General features: G+C 58.2%; 1 long non-coding RNA gene across 1 annotated transcript; it reads right to left on the minus strand.

Moving 5' to 3' along the window:
* Nucleotides 1-391: 391 nt before the first annotated feature.
* On the minus strand, nt 392-5,345 carry LOC140629063 (uncharacterized). The gene is made up of 3 exons (XR_012026922.1): nt 5,073-5,345; nt 2,443-4,149; nt 392-2,302 (listed from the first exon to the last, which is right to left on the minus strand). It is a non-coding gene; the product is annotated as an uncharacterized lncRNA (long non-coding RNA).
* Between the last annotated feature and the right edge of the window lie 13,918 nt (nt 5,346-19,263).

The raw sequence follows: 19,263 nt of genomic DNA on the forward strand, positions 1-19,263 counted from the left end.
GGCAATGCGGGGCTCCGAGGGGCCAAGCCCCGATGCAGGGTGCCGAGCAGTGAGGACGCCACGGAGCCTCACCCTCGAGATGACAGGGGTGCCGGGGCCCACGGGGTCCCCGAGCAGTGGGAGGGCTGGGGAGTGCAGGGGGGGCATCGGGGTCGGGAGCAGTGAGGATGACTCAGAGAGCTGGGAGTGCGGGGGTGGGGGGGGCGATGGGGTCCCCGAGCAGTGAGGATGGCTCAGAGCCTGGAAGGAGGGCTGGGGGTGCGGGGGCTGACAGGGACCCAGAGCAGTGAGGAGGGCACGGAGGGCTGGGGGTGTGGGGGCCGACGGAGAACATCGGGTGGTTTAAATCTTTTTTTTTTTTTTTAATTTTTATTTATTTATGATAGTCACACAGAGAGAGCGAGAGAGGCAGAGACACAGGCAGAGGGAGAAGCAGGCTCCATGCACCGGGAGCCCGACGTGGGACTCGATCCCGGGTCTCCAGGATCGCGCCCCCAGCCAAAGGCAGGCGCCAAACCGCTGCGCCACCCAGGGATCCCCATCGGGTCGTTTGAAGGGAGGCAGACAGGCAGTGATGGAGACCCGGGGACGGTGGCCTGCTAGGGACTCCGGCACCCACAGCCCTGCAGGGGAGGCGCACTCCTGCTGACTGGGAGCGGGGCGCCCGCCGGAAAGCCCACCTAGTGGGGCTCACACATCCTCTCTGAGCAGCACACACTCAAGGAGCCCCCACCCCACCCCACAGCCTTGAGAGTTGGAAGACTTATGCTATCTTTCTGGAAAGGCACATTTTCCTAAGTGTTTTCCCTAAGGGCCTCCACTCAGCACGCCGGCCACAGCCCTGTTTGTCTGTCCCGCAGGTGTCCTAGCAGAGGAAGAGGTGGGACACTGAGTCCCAGAAATCCTGTCCTGCAGGCTGGAGTTGTCCCCAACCCCGCCAGAGGTCTCGCTGCACCTGGAAGGTGGTGCACACGTGCTGCTGCTGCTGGGGGGCCGGGAAGCGGGCTGTGCAGGGGGGCTGGGCTGCAGGAGGGTGGACAGGAGGCTGGGCTCTGCTGGGGACCTAACGCGTACGTCCCCGTCCCCTGCCTGTAGCTGCACTGAGCACTGGCCCTTCCTTCTCGGAAGCAAGCAGTCACCGGGCAAAGCTGTGACCGTGGAGCCCGCGGCAGAGAAGTTCACCTGCGTGGGGATTGCCCAGTCTGAAGACAGGGCTGCTGAGCGTGGGGCCTGCAGAGCCTCGGCGGCACAGCGCCCGCTGCAGTGTGTCCCGGATGCCCACGCAGCTATGTGGCAGCCATACACGTTGCAGCCGCGCCATCCGCCCTGACTAGATGGCAATGGGGCTGTGCTGAGGGACCCGAAGTTTCTGGATAGACTATGAGGCTGCCATTCCGCCTGTGTGTCTGAGCTCCTTCCTTCAGAGCCACAGTCCCCTGCACGGGGCATAGGGGTGCTCAGGACCCTCCTGCCCCGACCACAACCGCACGATCTCCTGTCCCCAGACCGATGCCTCGATCCAACCACGGGGAGTCATGAGCGTGCCTGAAGAGCGAACTCTGGCTTCAAGGGCTGGTGTCTGCCCCTCCCCATAGCCTCACTGCTGAGCCCACGTACGCAGCACTGTCCTCGTCTGCCCCCGCTCTTTGTGCCCCAGTCACATCGGTCATATCTACCGCCAAAGTCTATCTCCCCGGGTCCCACACGGATTCCCCCATATGGCACAGCGCTGCCCCCAGCCCCAGGCCTGGGCCTCATTCCTCTGTAGAGCCCAGAGGAGGCTCCTGACACGTGGTCACCTCAAGTCCAGCCCCAAGGAGAGGTTTCCAAGCACCAAGGAGACCGTGAGACTCATGCGCCTAAACTCCACACAAAGCTTTCCCTCTACGTGAAGTGTCTTATGGGGGTGGGGGGGACTGCTGCTGCTGAGAGGCCCAGACATCCTTGCTGAGGCTGTCGGCCCCGCACCTCCTGACAATGAGCCCTTGTGTGCGCCGGTCACACGGACACCACAGTCATCGGATGACACAGCCTGATACCCCAACCTGCTCACCCAGAAGGGGGCCGGCTCCCTTGCTGCTTCATAGACCGGTTCCCCAGCCGATTCGCACACAGCGCGTGTGGGCACCTCCCTCCGTCCGTGAGCGGATGTTATGGGCCACACCACGTTCCCCAAGATACATACATTGAAGACCTCGGCCCGGGACCTCGGAATGGGACTGTCTTTGGAGAGGGAGTCTTTAGTCGGGTGGTCACGGTGAAATGAGAGGAGGGCGAGCCCTGATACCGTAGACTGGGGGTCCTTAGGAGAGGAGGACACAGGGAGAACACAGCGTCTACACACCCAGGAGGGAGGCCTCAGGGGGAACCAGCCCTGCCTGCCCCCACCCCCCCGATCCCGCACGTCCAACCTCACATGTCGCAACCCTGAGAAATGAATACCTGTTGCCTGAGCTGCCCAGTCTGGGGTATCTGTTGCGGGGGCATGAACATGCCGTGAAAACCAGGTGCCGGACCTGACAGAGCCGGCCGCCCTGTCGTCTAGAGCCGCGGCCCCAGGGCCCGCAGGGACAGGAACGGGAGAGAAGCAGGCCTCGGCTCCTTGCCTTCTGCCGCACCTGCTGGGTGGCATGAGCGCCCTCTCTGTAGCAGCTACTCTGTGTCCGGGCCCTCGCATGCGTGTCACAGCAGTCCGGGGGCTGGGACACTCCTCACACACTTGGTGAACGCTCTAGCAACCCAGGCCCCGGGAGGACGTGGGTCACAAGCTGCTAAGCGGCAAAGCCAGTCCCAAGCACACCTCCACGCGGAGTCCCAACCCCCTCCGCCATCTGCTCGGGCCCTAGAGCAGGGGAGCCTTGCTCTCCCAAGGGCAGCAGCGCCGTCGGGCGGGGGTGCCGGGCCGCCCGGCCGTTCCACAGCGCGGGATCAGGAAAGCCTCCCGTGCGAGCCGCACCGACTTGTGTCCTTGCTGGGCGTGCCGCCGGGCCCCGGCCCCCACCATGCCATCTCACACCGGCTGCCCTTCCACCCCATGCTCTGCACCGCCGAGCAGCTTCCTTCATTTCAAGGCCACTTCCCAGCTGCCCCAGCAGCAGGAGTGGATTCCGACTGTGTAGCCACCACCGGGGTCTGAGTGCAAGTGCACGCTCTGCCCTGAGGGACCACCATGCCCTCAGCCAGTCTCTGGGTGCCGGCCCCCCAGCAGGAATCTCCCTGTGGGGGCCAGACCCAGGAGTGGCACCTGGGGGCTGTCGGCACCCCCTGGCCTCATGGGCCCCCTGAGTGGGAGCAGCGGCCGCTCTGCTGCATCACTTGGAGCTGCCGAGTGCCCCGTGGGAGGCACACTGCACAACACCGTGTCCGTGGCCACCGTCCTGTACCCCTGGCCCTAGGCTGCCTGGGGAACACAGGGGGAGATCATTGGGTTTCTAGGTGGCACTCAAACCCAGGGGTGAGCATGTCTGCAGGTTACCGACACTCGTGACCCTTTTGGTTGTTACCTGTGCCGCTTCACCACCAACATGGTACCGACTGTTCCGCTTCCAAGCACGTGTGATGACAGGGACTTGCTTGCTTGCATTTCTCAAATGCACTGGCTGGTGTAAACATGGCCATTCTACCCACAGCTTCTTGGGAAGGCGGGGTGGGAAACACCACCAGCCTCGCCCCCAGTCACTGGGGTGTCTCGTTACCACTATGTTCACCTGAGCACACGCTCCACAGCAGCAAGTGTTACAAGCACCCTAAGTGTGCCCGGAAGGCTGACTGCTCATCTGGGGCGCAGACCAAGGGGCGCGCACCACACAACCCACCGCGCCTGCGTCTCCAAAGCGCAGCACAGGCGCCACGGTAATGGTACTGGTTCCATTGTTCACAAACGCACTAAAGCTTATACTACGTGACTATGTCTTTTAAAAGCAATAGAAGAGATTTTAGGTGCCTCACGTTTACCGCACCCCGTCCACATTCGCACAACACGTTTTCACTCTCGCTGGTTCTCGGTGTGTGCGCCTGCGTTGGCACCTCCAGGCTGAACCACAGAACTTTGCTGTGACCACCCCCAGAGCATAGCTGGACGTGTGAGCCACCTTCTATAGGATTTCCAGAACAAGGAAACATCAGAGAGTCCATACACATCTGTAACTCCTATAACAGAGGGAACCAGAGACTGCATGAGACCCTGGTGAGCCCACTGCAGTACCCAGTGACCCTTGTGGCACCTCGGCGACCCCACCGTGGTGTCTCAATGACCCTTGTGGCACCCCAGTGACCCTTGTGGCACCTCAGTGACCGCACTATGGCACCCCAGTGACCCTTATGGCACCTCAGTGACTGTACTATGGCACCCCGGTGACCCTTGTGGCACCTTGGTGACCCCACCGTGGTGTCCCAGTGACTCATATGGCAACCCCACCATGGTGCCGTGCCCTGGTGACCCTTGTGGCACCTTGGCGACCCCACTGAGGTGCCCCGATGACCCTTGTGGCAGGCACCTCGGCAACCCACTGAGATGCTCCAGTGACTCATGTGGCACCTTGGTGACCCCACCGTGGTGCCCCCCTGGTGACCCTTGTGGCACCTCAGCAACCCCACTGTGGTGCGCCAGTGACCCTTGTGGCACCTCGGTAATCCCACTGCAGTGCCCCAGTGACCTTTATGGCACCTCGGCGATCCCACTGAGGTGCCCCGGTGACCCTTATGGCACCTCGACGACCCCACTGTGGTGCCCCGATGACCCTTGTGGCACCCCAGGGACCTCACTGTTGTGCCCTGGCGACCCCACTGTGCCAGAGCTTCCCCACCAGACCCTGTTTTTCTTCCTTTTTCCTGCCCATGTCTCCACTGCACTTCCCAGGCTAACGTCACCTTGCGGTGTGGATGCCGCCTCTCTAGGTGTTACTAAGGGGACATAGCAGGATTGAGGAGGGTCTTAGGATGAGGGGTCGGCTCCTGTGTGATCACCCCAGCAGCCCCATCCCCTGCTGGCAGGAACCCTCCACCCAGAAGGAGGAAGGAGAGACCAGACGGACAGAGCCTGGGTCCCGGAGACCCACTGGCCCTAGACTCACATGACGAACACATGGCCTTCGACGGTCAGCCCTGCTGTGCCAGGGCGCTCCACTGCAGTAACACAGTTTCCCTAAAAACAAAGGTGCTTTGCAAACCCCTCCAGGACTGTGACAAAAAATACGACTTCCTAAGACTTTTCCCCAAGCCATAGCCCACGCGGAACGTGTCCTTGCAGACCATGGGTCAGGTAAATGGCTTGAAAGCAGGGGCCCCTCTGAGAGGATCGCCCGGAGTTCAGGGCCCGCCCACTTCTGCCTTCAGCGCTGAGGAGGAGTTTCCTTGACAACCGTGACAAGCCTGCTCGGTTCCCATGGCAACCAACTTTCTGAATCGCCAAGTCTTCCCTGTTTGCAGCGTTCCTAATGGAGTCTTGTGGAGCCGAAAGTGACAGTGTTGTCATCATGTGCCAGCAATCGATTGCTCTAAACCTGCAATTATTGGTTACATGAGGTTTTTAATCATGAAATTACACAAGAACCAGCTTTCCAAGGTGACTAATTCTGCTCTTGGCACCCACGGAAAGCATGGCGTAACTGTTCTCGTGGTGGATGAGCCCCCTTTCTGATGGAGCCAGGCCTGGGGTCCTCCCTCACAGATGCTTTGAGTGTCCCCAGACGCACATGCCCACAGTATAGCTGTCAGCACCAGTCCATAGAAGACCTTACACATCCCCTAGGATGAAAGGGTTATCTTGTACCCAAATAGTGGGTTCAGTTGTGGACCCCAAGAGATATGTTCCCAGAACATGTGAAAGTGACCTTATTTGGAAAAGTATCTTTGCAGATACATTAAATGAGGAATTTTTAAAAAAGATTTTATTTATTCATGAGAGAGAGAGAGAGAGGCAGAGACACAGGCAGAGGGAGAAACAGGCTCCACGCAGGGGACCTGACGTGGGACTCGACCCTGGGTCTCCAAGATCACGCCCTGGGCCGAAGGCGGCGCCAAGCCGCTGAGCCACCCAGCTGCCCTAAATGAGGGACTTTGAGCTGGCACCACCTTGGATGAACACGGACCTAAATCCAATCACAGGTGCCCTTACAAGAGACACAGAGGAGGAGCCACGTGAAGACGAGGCAGAGAGGCAGGGCCGCAGCCACCAGCCCAGGGACTCCTGGAGCCCCAGAAGCTGGAAGAGACAGGAGGGACCCCTGCCCTCTGGAACCGCTGCAGGGAGCACAGCCCTGCCCAACCTGGACCTCAGTGGTCCTGCCCTGCCTAGGTCTCAGGCTTCTGGTCTCCAGAACTGGAAAAGGATAGATTTCTGTAGTTGTAAGCCATCCAGTTTAGTTTGTTTTACAACCATGATCCAGGCTCTGATCCAGGATAAAGCTAATATAAACTGCTGACTTCGGGGTACTTTCGATGGATGATGTACAGGAACTTTTCCACCATATTATTACCTTTTTGAAAGTCTTGTCATTGAGTCAAAACAAACATTAATGAAAATTCTCAGCAAAAGTCTATGTTTATGCTTGATATGGAGACATTCCTTGCTTACTAATATGTCTGTGCCTTTGCTTTGGGATGAATTTGGTGGACTTGGGGCAATAACACCTGCTCTCCACTCAGGTTATGAAAAGGGCACATAAACACAAGCAGCAAAAGCAGAAATACACAAACGGGACTACAGACTTAAAAGCTTCTGCACGGGGAGGCCTGGGTGGCTCAGCGGTTGAGCATCTGCCTTCGGCTCAGGGCGTGATCCCGGAATCCTGGGATCGAGTCCCACATCAGGCTCCCTGCATGGAGCCTGCTTCTCTGTCTGTGTCTCTGCCTCTCTCTGTGTCTCTCATGAATAAATAAAATCTTAAAAAGATAAATAAAAGCTTCTGCACAAAGGAATCCATAGAGTGAAAAGGAGACATATAGGAGAAAATAATTGCAAATCCTATTTCTGATAAGAGGTTGATATTCACAATATACAAGGAACTCTTACAACTACAACAAAAACAAGTGGCCTCCTAATAGGCAGACCTGAAGAGGCATTCTCCAAGAAGACACGCAGATGGCCAACAGATCTATGAAAAGATGCTCAGCATCTCTAATTGAAAGAAATGCACATCGGAAGCACAAATACCACTTCACACCCATCAGGACGGCCACTATCAAAAAACAGGAGACAACCAGGAAGAGTGGGTATGTGGAGAGATTGAAGCCCTTGGCTGTGCTGGTCGGAATGTAAAATGGTGCAGCCACTGTGGGAAACAGCATGCAGGGTCCTCCAAAAACTAAAAATGGAACTACCGTCTGACCCAGCGATCTTACCTCTGGGCACATATCCAAAACTGAAAGCAGGATCTCAGGAGCACCTTGCTGACTCAGTCCGTGGAGCACGCAGCTCTTGATCTCGGGGTTGTGACTTTGAACCCCACATTGGGCGCAGAGATGACTTAAAATAAAAATTTGGGGCACCTGGGTGGCTCAGTCAGTTACGGATTCGACTCTGGATTTGAGCCCAGGTCATGATCTCAGGGTTGTGAGGTGGAGCCCTGCATCGGGCTCCACCCTGGGCACGGGGTCTGCATAAGATTCTCCTTCTCCCTCTGCCCCTCCCCACCTCTCTCTCTAAAACAAACAAAACATTTTAAATCTTAAAATTAAAAAAAAGAAAGCAGGATCTCAAGACATATTTGAATGAATTGGGGCCCAATTCATGAAAATGCAAGTAGAATCGTGCGTGCCAAGGGCTGGGAAGACAGGATGGGGTCTGTTTAAGGGGCAGAGTTTCAGCGTTACAAGATGAGAAGGTTCTAGAGATCTGTTACACAAAACAGAAAATAGTTACTACTAAACTGTATGCTCGAAAACTGTAAAGAGGGTAAACATATTCTGTGTTTTACTACAATTAAAAATGGGGGTTTTGGGATTCCAGGGTGGCTCAGTGGTTTGGTTCCTGCCTTCGGCCCAGGGCGTGATCCTGGAGGCCCAGGATTGAGTCCCACATCGGGCTCCCTGCATGGAGCCTGCTTCTCCCTCTGCCTGTGTCTCTGCTTCTCTCTCTGTGTCTCTCATGAATAAATAAATAAAACCTTAAAAAAATAAAATAAAAGCTTTAATGAATTCGGTTGGATAGTCACAATAGTTGAAAGTACGGCATCCTCAGTGGGAGAGAGTCCACGTCCTCGGTGGGGAAGGACTCAGGTACTATTGGACTCGGCACTTCCCACAGCCACTCCAGGCTCCAGATCTATGGTTTATGGCCTGGGACACAGCAAGAAGGGGAAAGGGGAGAAGACAAAATGCAGGGCAGAAGGCCACGGAGACGGAGGCAGAGGCCGGAGCAGGGCATGTATGAGCCTAGGCCTGCCAGCACCCCCCAGGAGCTGGAGAGGCAGTGGGACCCTCGCCGCTGGAACGGCCAGGGGGAGCGCGGCCTTGCCCACGTGCATCTCGACTTCAGGCCTGAACCCAGAGAGCCCGCGTTCCTGTTGTTCTAAGCCAGGGCTGTGGAAACTTGGCCCAGTGAGCTGCAGGCAACGCACCGACCCGGTTCCGTAGGCTCCAGGGAGCAGGGGGCTCAGGACAGGCAGGTGGGTTACAAGCGTCTCACAGCCAGCGGCGGCCGCCCGACGTCCCAGGGCAGCATCTGCACCACACTGCTGAGGGCTCAAGTCTGGAGGCCCCTCTGTGCACAGGCGGCATCCCAGCCTCCAGAGTCTTGTCCCGGTGCATGCGGGGGCGGGGGTGCCGGGTCTGAAGCCTCACACACCATCTGCCGGGTGACCTTCAGGGTCACCGTTCACGGAGGGAACCAGGAGCCGGTAGATGCAGTGATGAAACCCCACTGGGGCATCTGCTGGGCCCTGAGCAGAACCCTGAAGCCGAAGGGAGGTGGTCAGAGCGGGGGAGGGCGGGGGTGTCCTCCTGTGAGGCCAGCAGGCCCCGTGCAGGGAGCGTCCCCCTTCCAGTGGAAAGCTGCCCCGTGAGGGGCCATCTGACTGCTAGCTCAGCCCAGCGGTGTCTGCCCCTGCCGGAGCCACCCACCCTCCTAGTCTTGCCACACAGGCCGTGGGCCGGAACCTGAAATGCCGGGATCGCTGGCAGTGGAACCAAAGCAGGAAGGACATGCAAGGCCTTGGTGGGGATACTTTTCTGGAAGTTTCTGATTTACCCAAGTCAGCCCTTCCCTTCCTCACCCATGGCCTTGTCCTGCTTCCTCACCTCTGCATGGGGGGAATTTCACACCGTGCGTGCAGCTCACTCATCCTCTCCCTTGGCAGGTTGCAACCCAGCAATTCAGAGGGAGGTTGCAGCAAAGGCCGCTCAGACCAGGTGACCTGCACAGCCACGGCCCCTTGTTCTCTCTGCCAGCCCAACCCTGGGGCTACTGACAGGACAGGTAGCATCACCCTACGTTGCTCCAATGCAGTGGAGCATCGCACCAAGTCTCCACTGTGTCCACAAGAATTCATGAGGGGGGCTGGGGGGTGTCTACGTGGGAGAGCTCACTGCATGTTTTGCTTTGAAGAGGGGGCATTTCTACAGACCTCTGCTCCAGGGACACCTGGGCCGCACTCCCAGAAAGGCTACCCGTGGCTGCGTCAGGCTGCCCTGATGGGCCAATTCTCACCCATCAGGAGCTCATAGTGAAGAAGATGGACCCTGCGGGAACCGGTGTGGGGGTCAGGAGGGGTCAGGGCTGACGTGGGGCTGCTACTCTGGTTTGTTTTCTAAGTCATTCAACCAGGTGGTGAGTCAGGGTGCTTCAAGATCGTTCTCACAAGATGTAAGGAATAGGAGAGGACAGGGTGGTGGGTGGAGACACATGCCAGGATGCCCTTGGGTGCAGCAGGCACAGCAGCTCACCAGCCGAGAGAGGCCCTGCCCGTGTGCAACAGAAGCCTTGTACACGCTGGTGGAGGGGGCCGGACAGCATAGCCCTCTGCACCAGGAAGAGGTGGGCTCATCCAGGAGCAGCGGTGGGCCTTGCTGGGGCCCAGTCCGGTCTTCTAGTATCTGAGCTGGGAGCTGGACCAGAGGTGGGTGACTGTGCCCCACAGAAGCTCCTGGTGATGGCAGATAGAGTCTGCTCAGGGTGACCCCAATAATAGGACTGTAAAAATGGATCCCATTGAAGGGAAGGAGTTTGTGAAACGGATCCCACTGAAGGGAAGTTTTCTGCAAACTGAAGCCTAAGAGTCAAATTTTGTGACAGGGGTGGTCAGGGGGCATGGGGGGCAATGCAGAGGAGCAAGTGGCTACTCCAGCCAGCCCACAGCCCCAAAACGCACCAAGGCTCCACTGTGTCCACAAGACTTCATGAGGGGGGCTAGGGGGTGTCTATGTGGGAGAGCTCACAAGCATGTTTTTCGGGAAAGGTGTGAACGAGTGGGGACTCAGGCCCTGACGGCTGCCACCTTTGCTGTGGAAACTTAAATCTGTCCTGAGAACGCAGAGAGGGAAGAGATTCCAGCCGCGGGGGCAGACTAGTTGTGGATAGTTCTGGATGGTCTTGAGGGGCACTGGAGACATCTAGACGGGAGCTCAGCCTTCCAAACACTGGAGATGCTCCCAACACAGCAAGGGGCATAGGGAGAGGGGAGGTGTGTGGAGTCCGCAGGACCAGCCCCATCTCCAGGGACTTGTCCTCCTTGTCCTCCAGGAGGCTCACAAGAGTGGGAATAGGTTGCGAGCATGTGTCACGGTGCACCCTAGGGATGCAGGCCCGACCTCAAGGTTGCTGGAAGGGGTTGGTCAGCAGGAATCCAGGTGCTGATTCCTTATGCTCCCACCGAGAGTTCCCACTGGTCTCGCAGAGCATGCTGCTCCCCCAGCAAGGAAGGGTGAAAACAGGGGCGCATTCCTCCAGGGAAGCCCCTTGGAGACTCCGTGCTGGGCGGCCGATGTTCACAGGGGCACGCTGCCTGGCACCCACCGAATCCCGGGCACCCGGAAGGCAGCAGGTGTTCCGCGTGGACCTCCCGGTGCCAAGAGTGCAGGCACGGGGAGCCCCTCCCTCGGTTAGGAGGAGTTTCAGGTAGGGGACGGCTCAGGGCTGTTAGCTTCCTGGGGTCAGCACCGTCATCACACCTGGACTGGGAGCTGGGAAACACCTGGGGAGCCGGCTGGGCCTGGGGGTGCCGGAGTGCGTCCTTGAGGCCGCTGCCCTGGGGGCGGGGCGCAGGGCCAGTGTCCAGCGGGAGTGGGGAGGTCAGGTCATGGCCTGGGGGCTCTGGAGGGTTAGGGTTAGGGTTAGGTCAGGGCCAGAGTGGATCCTGCTGAGCCTGGGTCAGAGCCCAGCAGGGACTGAGTGGGGAGGCGGGTTAGGGGCATGGCTGAGGAGCCACTAGAGAGGGGCTGAGTCTTTCCCGCTCCTTCCGCTGCCTGAGTGGTCTTGCACACGCTGCCCTTTTCGTTGGCACATCTCGCCCACACCGGTGCACACATACACACGCATCCGTGCTCAGATGCATGCATGCACATACGAGTGCACGGACAGACATGCACATACGCCCACAGGTGAGACACGTGTATACCCACACGGGTACAGAGTGTGGGCATCTGCACTGTGCACGTGCACACAGCTTGTCGTGCATACCCACACGTCGTACACACACGCATGCACTCATATGCACGTGGACACCTAGCCACACATGGACACACGAGCGCAGCACACCCGCGCACATACGCATAGAGACATCACACATTTCCAGACGTGTGCGTCTCACCCACACAGCAGCTCATCTTTCCTGCTCCGTGATGGCCTTCTCAGGCCCTCCCATCGCACATCACGGCCGACCCACTGGCTTGCACTGCAGGTGCTCCTGGCCTGCTGGGAAGACGTGACCACATCGGCGCCTGCCGTGGCCCAGTTTGTCTCTCCAGCGTCGGCTGCACAATGAGCACTTGGGTTGTCAAGGGGCAGCTGTGCTGTGGGGCTCAGCTCCAAATCTCCTTTTCCAGGCGGGCACAGAAATCTTCTCAGGTGACACGGGGCGTACTTTTGTGCGGCCAGTGAGAGAACATGGGACTCTGCTGGTATCTGGACAGACATCGGGAAGGTGTGAGGCTGAGCTGTGGATTTGGCCTCTTGATAAGTATCGAAGGGTTAGGGTCTCTGCTTCGAACCTTCTTCTTCCTTCTGCAGCCGGTGGGCACCATGTCCTCATGGCCCCCAGATGAACACACGGCGCGCCCACCTGGCTTCTCCGGCGGGGCAGGTCCAGGGCAGGTGTGAGAGCTGCACTGCTGCGTGTGGCCGCGCAGGACTCCCGTGTGTGTTAACCCTCCATCGCTTGCTGTCACGTGGGCTGTTCCCGGCTTTTGGCGGTTGTGCCGCTGCTGCCGTGAACAGCTGGATACAAGTTTCCACGTGCACGTATATTTTCCTTTGTGTTGGCCACGTACGTGGGAGCAGAATTGCTCCCGTCGTGGGCGGCTGCCTGCTGAACATCTTCAGAGGCCGCCAGACTGTTCTCCCAAGTGACGGGACCATCGCACATTCCCACCGGTGATGTTCGAAGGTTCCAGTCTCTCCCCTGGTTTACTGTCAGTGTTCTGACTGCAGCCTCTCGGTGGGAGTGGAGCGGCGTCTCGTGGTGGGTTATATTGGTGAGAACACTACCCTCCCTTTCACGCATCTCATGCAGAGGCCCGAGGGTGTGTCTGCACGCGTAGTTCACATCTGATGAAATGCACACATCTATACGCAGCTGTAATTGCACGACAAAGGGATAAAGGGAGATGAAACGTACACGTGTTTTAATAAAACAACATGTAATTTAATATGTCAGTGCTCGGCTTCAACCACACTCAAGCTGTAAGAGTAATCGGCTGCTTGCATTTGAATTTAAGAAACGAGATTCAATTGGAATCAACCTTTATATTTAATATTCCCGCATGAGGGCAAATAGGCATATCTGTATAAAATCTGAATCACCATGGTTACAGCAATCCTGGCGCATTTATGGGCAATTCAAACACTGAGCCACGTTACCACTGAAGATATGTTTCTCCAAAATGCTGAATAATTCTCAGTAAGACCTTGAGTAAAAATGAGAACCTTTCCTAGAATCACACTGTAGTTACATTCCTGCAAAAATAAGTGCACCGTAAAGCCATTCAGAACGCATTGTGTTATGAGTAGACAATGTCAGAGTGTTTGCTCAGACTTGCTTGCTGGGCCTCCCCAGGACAGCGAGCGGGACACGGCGCAGCGCGCCAGCCTGCAGGATGCCTGGCAGCTCAAGGCACCCCCGCGATACGGGCACACAACACCGGACTTCTGTGCCCACCAGCAATCTGCGATTCCATGTACACCTGTGAGGACGCAGCTGGGCCCGAAGGTCTGCAGCCTGCAGCTCTCGTGTCCTCTGTCCAACGTGCAGGAGAGGGCAGCGGTTGGGAGGGAATCTCTTTGCAGAGCCTCCGACTCATGGGCGCTCCTGAAACTAGCCTCCTGGGAGCTCATCTGCAGAGCAAACCCCTCATGCAGCCCCGTCTCCGACACACGTGAAATCCTCATGATCCCATAAATGCAAGATGTTGGGTTGTGGCCACCCTCCTGACTCTTTATAAACTAACTTATCTCTTTATTTTATTTTTTTTTAAATTTTCTATAATTTTTTTATTTATTCATGAGAGACACAGAGAGGGAGAGAGAGAGGCAGAGACACAGGCGGAGGGAGAAGCAGGCTCCATGCAGGGAGCCCGAAGTAGGACTCGATCCTGGGTCTCCAGGATCACACCCTGGACGGAAGGCAGGTGCTAAACCGCTGAGGCACCCGGGTTGCCCTAATTTATCTCTTTAAAGACCCCGTGTCCACATACAGGCACCTTCGGGGGCCCTGGGGTGAGGACTTGAACTCCTGGACGTTAGGTAGACACAATGCAGTCCGTGAGAAAAGGCTGCCCGCGTTTTGCAGCTGGAGATGTTTCTGTTGTAGGTGAAAGCAGGTGGCACTCATGGGGCATCATGAAATCTGTCGCCTACGGGCCCCGGGGCAGCGGGTCCTCCAACGACGCCAAGAATCCCTGTGTCCGGCAAGAGCGCAGGAGCGCAGGAGGGCAGCGCATCCCCGGTGTCTCCAAGAGGTCAGGAGTTCCGCGGCTGTGACCAGGAGCAGCGCTTCCCAGCTTTGCCCACCATCCTCTTCGGGTGCCTGGCAGGGAGGGGGGTCCCGAGAGTCAAGAGTCGACGGGCTGGGCTGTCAACAGTCCCGCCCGGGGCTGCTGGTGCTGCCGGCCACCCTCCCCCGGAGCCTGCCAGGATTCCTTCCTGAACTGCCGATAGGCTGCTTTGCTCGAGCGGAGCTTCTGAGATTGACTCCTGCCCTAAGACCCCAGTCCAGGGCTGGCCGGGCCTCGCTTTGTCTTGCAAGTGTCCCTGCTTCTTCTGCTGAGACGTGTCTGTATTTTTCTGTTAATACGGTGCAGTCTGTGTGGTGGTCGGCTCTGTCCCTGCCCCTCCCCCGGGGAATTAATGTACGACCACGACAAAAGCCCTGATTTTTATATGTCTTCTTATTGACTTATTCCTAAAACAGAAAACCCCAAGTTTGAGCCGCACGCTCGCAGGCACACACACGCAAGCATAGGCCCTTAGAAGACGTGCAGTAGCGCCTGTGGCAGAAGGCAGGTCTGGGGTTGTCTGCCGACAGGAGACGGCGGGGGCGGGAGGACAGCTGAGGACAAGGGAACGTCGTCCTGTTGACACGGCAGCAGTGTCAGGGTGTGCGCACATGTCACAACTCACCGATCCTGTGCATTAAATGTGCATTTTTGTATGTTACTGATGTGATCACCAAGCTGCCAGGAACATTCTGGGCTTTGAGTAGTAGCACATGGCGGCAGCTTCGGAGCATTGTTTTGCTCCATGTTGTTTGTGCACGAGCCCCGTGTTCGTGGCAGTTCTGTGGCATCTGGGTGGTGGCTGGGCTGGTTTCAGGAAGGGGCCCCCGCTCGCCTCGCCGGGGGTGGCGAGCTTGCTGTCAGCACACGGGCGCGCATTCTTCTCGCGTTGCCTGCGACTGTCTGAGGAGGGAGCGGCCTGGGTGGTGGGCCGGGATCCAGGGACGGACACGCAGGCAATATCCCATCACCTAAGCAGGAGGATCTTTGGTTTTTTAAAGGTTTTATTTATCTGACAGAGAGAGAGCATAAGCAGCGGCAAAGGGAGAGGGAGAAGCAGGCTCCCCCTGAGCAGGGAGCTGGACGCGGAACTCGATCCCAGGACCCCGAGGTCATGACCTGAGCTGAAGATAGACACTTCACCGGCTAAGCCACCAGGCGCCCCTAAACATGCAGATCTGAAGATCCTATGAGTGAGAGGCCTTATGAAGATAAAATACCCCGCGGGCAAAAGCGGAGTAAGATGGACCTCCCCCAACTTTCCTGAGGCTTTGAGCACGTGAGCCAGTCGGGGCACCCGGCTGGCTCCGGAGACTGAGCGTGAGACTCTTGATCTCGGAGTTGTGAGTCCGAGCCCCACGTTTGCTGTACATACTACTCAAAAATAACGTCTTTAAAAAAAAGAGCAAGAATTTTTAAGTCAAACACTATCTGGCAAAATCAACAATTGCGCAATTGCTAAGCAGCGCTGAAGCCTGTTGGCTGCTCCCCAGACCCCGAGAACGGGAAACCAGTTTCCTGAGTGGGCCACACATCCTTTTGAATGTTTGCCACCATTTGCTTTGCACTGGACTGAAGGAGAAGCGGATCACAGTGTCCGCTGAGGGGACACAAGCCTCCGTGCAGTCCTTGGCACGTCGTGAAGAAGCAGGTGAAAGACGTGATATCGTAACAAGCCGTCGATGCCCATCTAAGGAGTCTCGCTGCTAATATCTCAAGGTGGAAATGGGGAATATATGTAATGAAGCTTTTTCAACTTTAATTTTATGTATCCATTTAGGTGATCTCTACTCCCACCATGGGGTTTGACCTCAGGGACGCAGGGTCAGGAGTCGCACTTCTGCTGACTGAGCCGCTGTAGTGATGCTGCCGTGATCAATACCGCGTTTTTAGGCATCAAGATCTGTCACAGAATAGTTTCACTGCAGGAAAAAGAAAATGTCTGACAAGCTGAGTGATGAGGAATGAGAACATAACTTGAGGTAGAAGCAGAGGAGAAGAGAGGGACGCCTGTCTGGAAGGGCAGACGTCGGGGGCCGTGAGAGCGGCGGTGCTGCGGGCGGAGGGGCCAGGCGCGCCCAGGGCACTTGGGGCGGTGCCTCTGCTCTCCAGGCCCCGTAGCTGCGGACTTGCGTCCTTGTCGGGGGTCCAGGCCCCCAGGTGGCAGCAGCAGGAGGAGCCCGAAGGACTCGCAGGGTTCATGACGTGCGACGTGAGCTCATCACTCATCACTAATGTGCCGCCCAGGGCCCGACGTTCATCATCGGGGGCCGGAGGGGAGCTCACGGGAGCCCTGCATTTTCTGCTCAGGGTTTCCATAGACCTGAAACTGCTGCAAGAAACAAAGTGTGTTCGTTGTAGCCCCAGAAGGTAAAGCAGAGGGGTTAGGGGAGAGAAGGAAGGAATAACAGCAAAGACCGGAGGCCCCGCGCCGCGCGGCTTACGAGGCGGGGTTCCCGGCACAGGACTGCAGTCGGAGGGACCACACTGCGGAGGCCTCACAACAGGTGACTGTCGCCAAGGTAACGTTCATGGGACAAGGAAGCCCCTCAGGATCCCATACGCCCTGAAACTTTTTGCAAGTTACAGACAGTAAGAGTTAAAAGGCACAGCTTTGAGGTGCTGAAGTGGGTTGAATCGTGATCCCCTAGACATGTCACATCCTAACCCCTAATCAGGATCGTATTCGGGAAGGGTCTGTGCAGATGTGATTCAGTGAAGGATGTGGGACGAGCTCATCCTGCAGGAGAGGGTCCCCGAGGCCGGCGACCGTGTCCTTAGGAGACACACGAACCAGAGGCAGAGACGGAAAGTGTAGGTGGCACTGAAGGCGCCGACGGGCGATGTGTCTACCCACAAGGGGCGCGGGGATGACCCGGGCCAGAGCTGGGAGGCAGCCTGGACGGACGGTCCCCTAGAGCTTCCGGAAGAATCCAAGCTGCTGACAGCCTCACTTTGTGCTTCCGGCCTCCCCAGCGTGACCGTGAATGTTAAGGGCCCCCATGTGTGCTGATGTGTCGGAGCAGCCGTGGGGAGGCGACAGGAACACCCAGGGGGCCAGAGCCACCCCAGGGGGAAGGCCCGCCCCAACTGTGCTGGCCGGGGCGGGACAGCAGGGCTGGGTGCACACAGCTTTCCATGGTGGGGGTTCGCAGGTGCTGACCAGACCCAAATTGTCACACAATGTGCGCTCGTGGGCACAGCACGCTTAGCGACCCAGGTCCCTGATGTCCAACTGGCCACTGTGGTCCCTCGGGACCAGGCGATGCGCTTTGCTGTGATTTCACGGAGATCGGCCTGGATGGTGTTGGGTACAGCATGTCTGGTGCAGGTGGAGATGGGAAGGTCGTCGAGCCCACGCAGAGCGGCGAGCAAGGCCGCAGTCCATGACCACCAGTCTGCAGGCGGCTCCCGCGTGGCGGGCCATGGGCGCGGGGTCCTGGCTGCGGTGCGCGGGAGTGGCTCCCCGACCCAGCCAGCTGTGAGGAGGGGCGCACAGCAGGGCCACCTGGGGCTCAGGTGCACGGCGGCCCCAGCCGGAGGCCTGGTGGCAGGACAGAGGCTGAGCCTGTGGTCGGTGGCCCTGATGCCCACAGGCCGAGCGCTCGGGCGGCAGAGCCAGCGGTGGCCAGAGCGAGGGAGGGAGTCCTCGGCCCGAGTCTCAGAGGAGCCACGGGACAGCGCGTCACCACCGGGAACCGGGATGCCAACACCAACGCGCGCTAACAGTGGTGGAACGGCAGAAATGTGCGCACTGTCGCCGGGATCTGGGGGTGCTGCCCGGTCGCGGCTCTGGGTCTCACTCCGGGTCGCTCTGCGGGGGCTTCGGAGACGGAGGGCTTCCCTTCCATCCTCTTGTGTCCGGTCACTGAGGCCTGTGCGTTAAAGAAAAGAAAGATCAAAAGGAAAGCAGAACGCAATTCCCGTGAACACCGACACGCAGAGGGCTGCACAGACAGGAAGGGACGCTCACGGATGTCGTCACGGTCACGGGCGACGGACCCTCTCAACTAAGGGACAGCTTGGGTTTTGAGGGAAGACGTTGCGGGGACGAGAGCATGAAATCATACGGCTGCTTTAGGTCTGTCTTCGGTGTCTGCGGTGCTGCCAGCCCATCTCCAGAGACGACGGTCACTCCTTGTCCTGGCGCAGGACAGGGTGCCGGAGCTCAGGCCACTTTTAGGTGGAAAGGAGGGTGGACACCTCCTCCGTACGTGTCCGTCCTCAGGTGCCAGAGGCTCGAGCCAATCCGTAGGCCAAAGTGGCTGTTCTGGGGTGGCAACTCTGGGTCCCCTTGGAGGGACCTGAGGCCCAGATGCGGCCGATCCGGGGACGGCTCGGCTCCAGGCGTGTCCCGCAGTGTCTGCGGGCTGCTGGGTTGTGGCAACTTCTCAGGACGCTGTCCCTGGGTGGGTGTGTGTCTGTGGCCCCGTTTCCTCTCCTTATGTGAAAATTGGTCCAACCCAAGACCTCGCTTGACATGATGGCCTCTGCGCGGACCCCGTGAGGTCGCAGAGTGAGGTCCTGGGGCTCCAACCCCAGCATCCTCTCACCCACAGTGCAGCTGATTTCTGGAGCACCGAGGCACGGATTCCTTGGATCACTGCACTCCTCCAGGTGCGCAGGATGGGGTGACCCTCTGCACCCTCGGGGTCTCCTCATCTCTTCTCCCAAGCCCATTCCCTCTGCGTTCCTTCGCCCTGCTGCGGTGCCTGGGCTCTTTGCTGGGATCCCACGTGGTGTCGCAGAGACGCCCACCCTGCACACTGGGGTCAGGTCCGGAGCTGAAGACCCCAGCCCAGGAGCATGTGTCTGGAGGGGGGCGTTGGGGGACTGTTCTGCTTCTGCAGCTGTGAGAGCACGTGTGAGCGTGAGCTTCGGTGAGTGTGTGAGCGTGTGAGCGTGATGGAGAGAGAGAGACAGAGACACAGATGGAGAGAGACAGAGAAGGAGACACAGAGAGTCACAGAGAGGGGAGACCCATGGGCGGTGGTCCTCATAGTGTGGACACACAGACGACACACGGACGACACACGGATGAGCCTGCATGAGGTCGGCTCCACCCCGAGCAGGGTCGCAGGAGCTGGACAAGGAGCACGTGGTGTGGTCCCTGGGAAA

Source organism: Canis lupus, chromosome Y (assembly GCF_048164855.1).
Source record: "Canis lupus baileyi chromosome Y, mCanLup2.hap1, whole genome shotgun sequence".
In the NCBI taxonomy this organism is placed as follows: domain Eukaryota; kingdom Metazoa; phylum Chordata; class Mammalia; order Carnivora; family Canidae; genus Canis; species Canis lupus.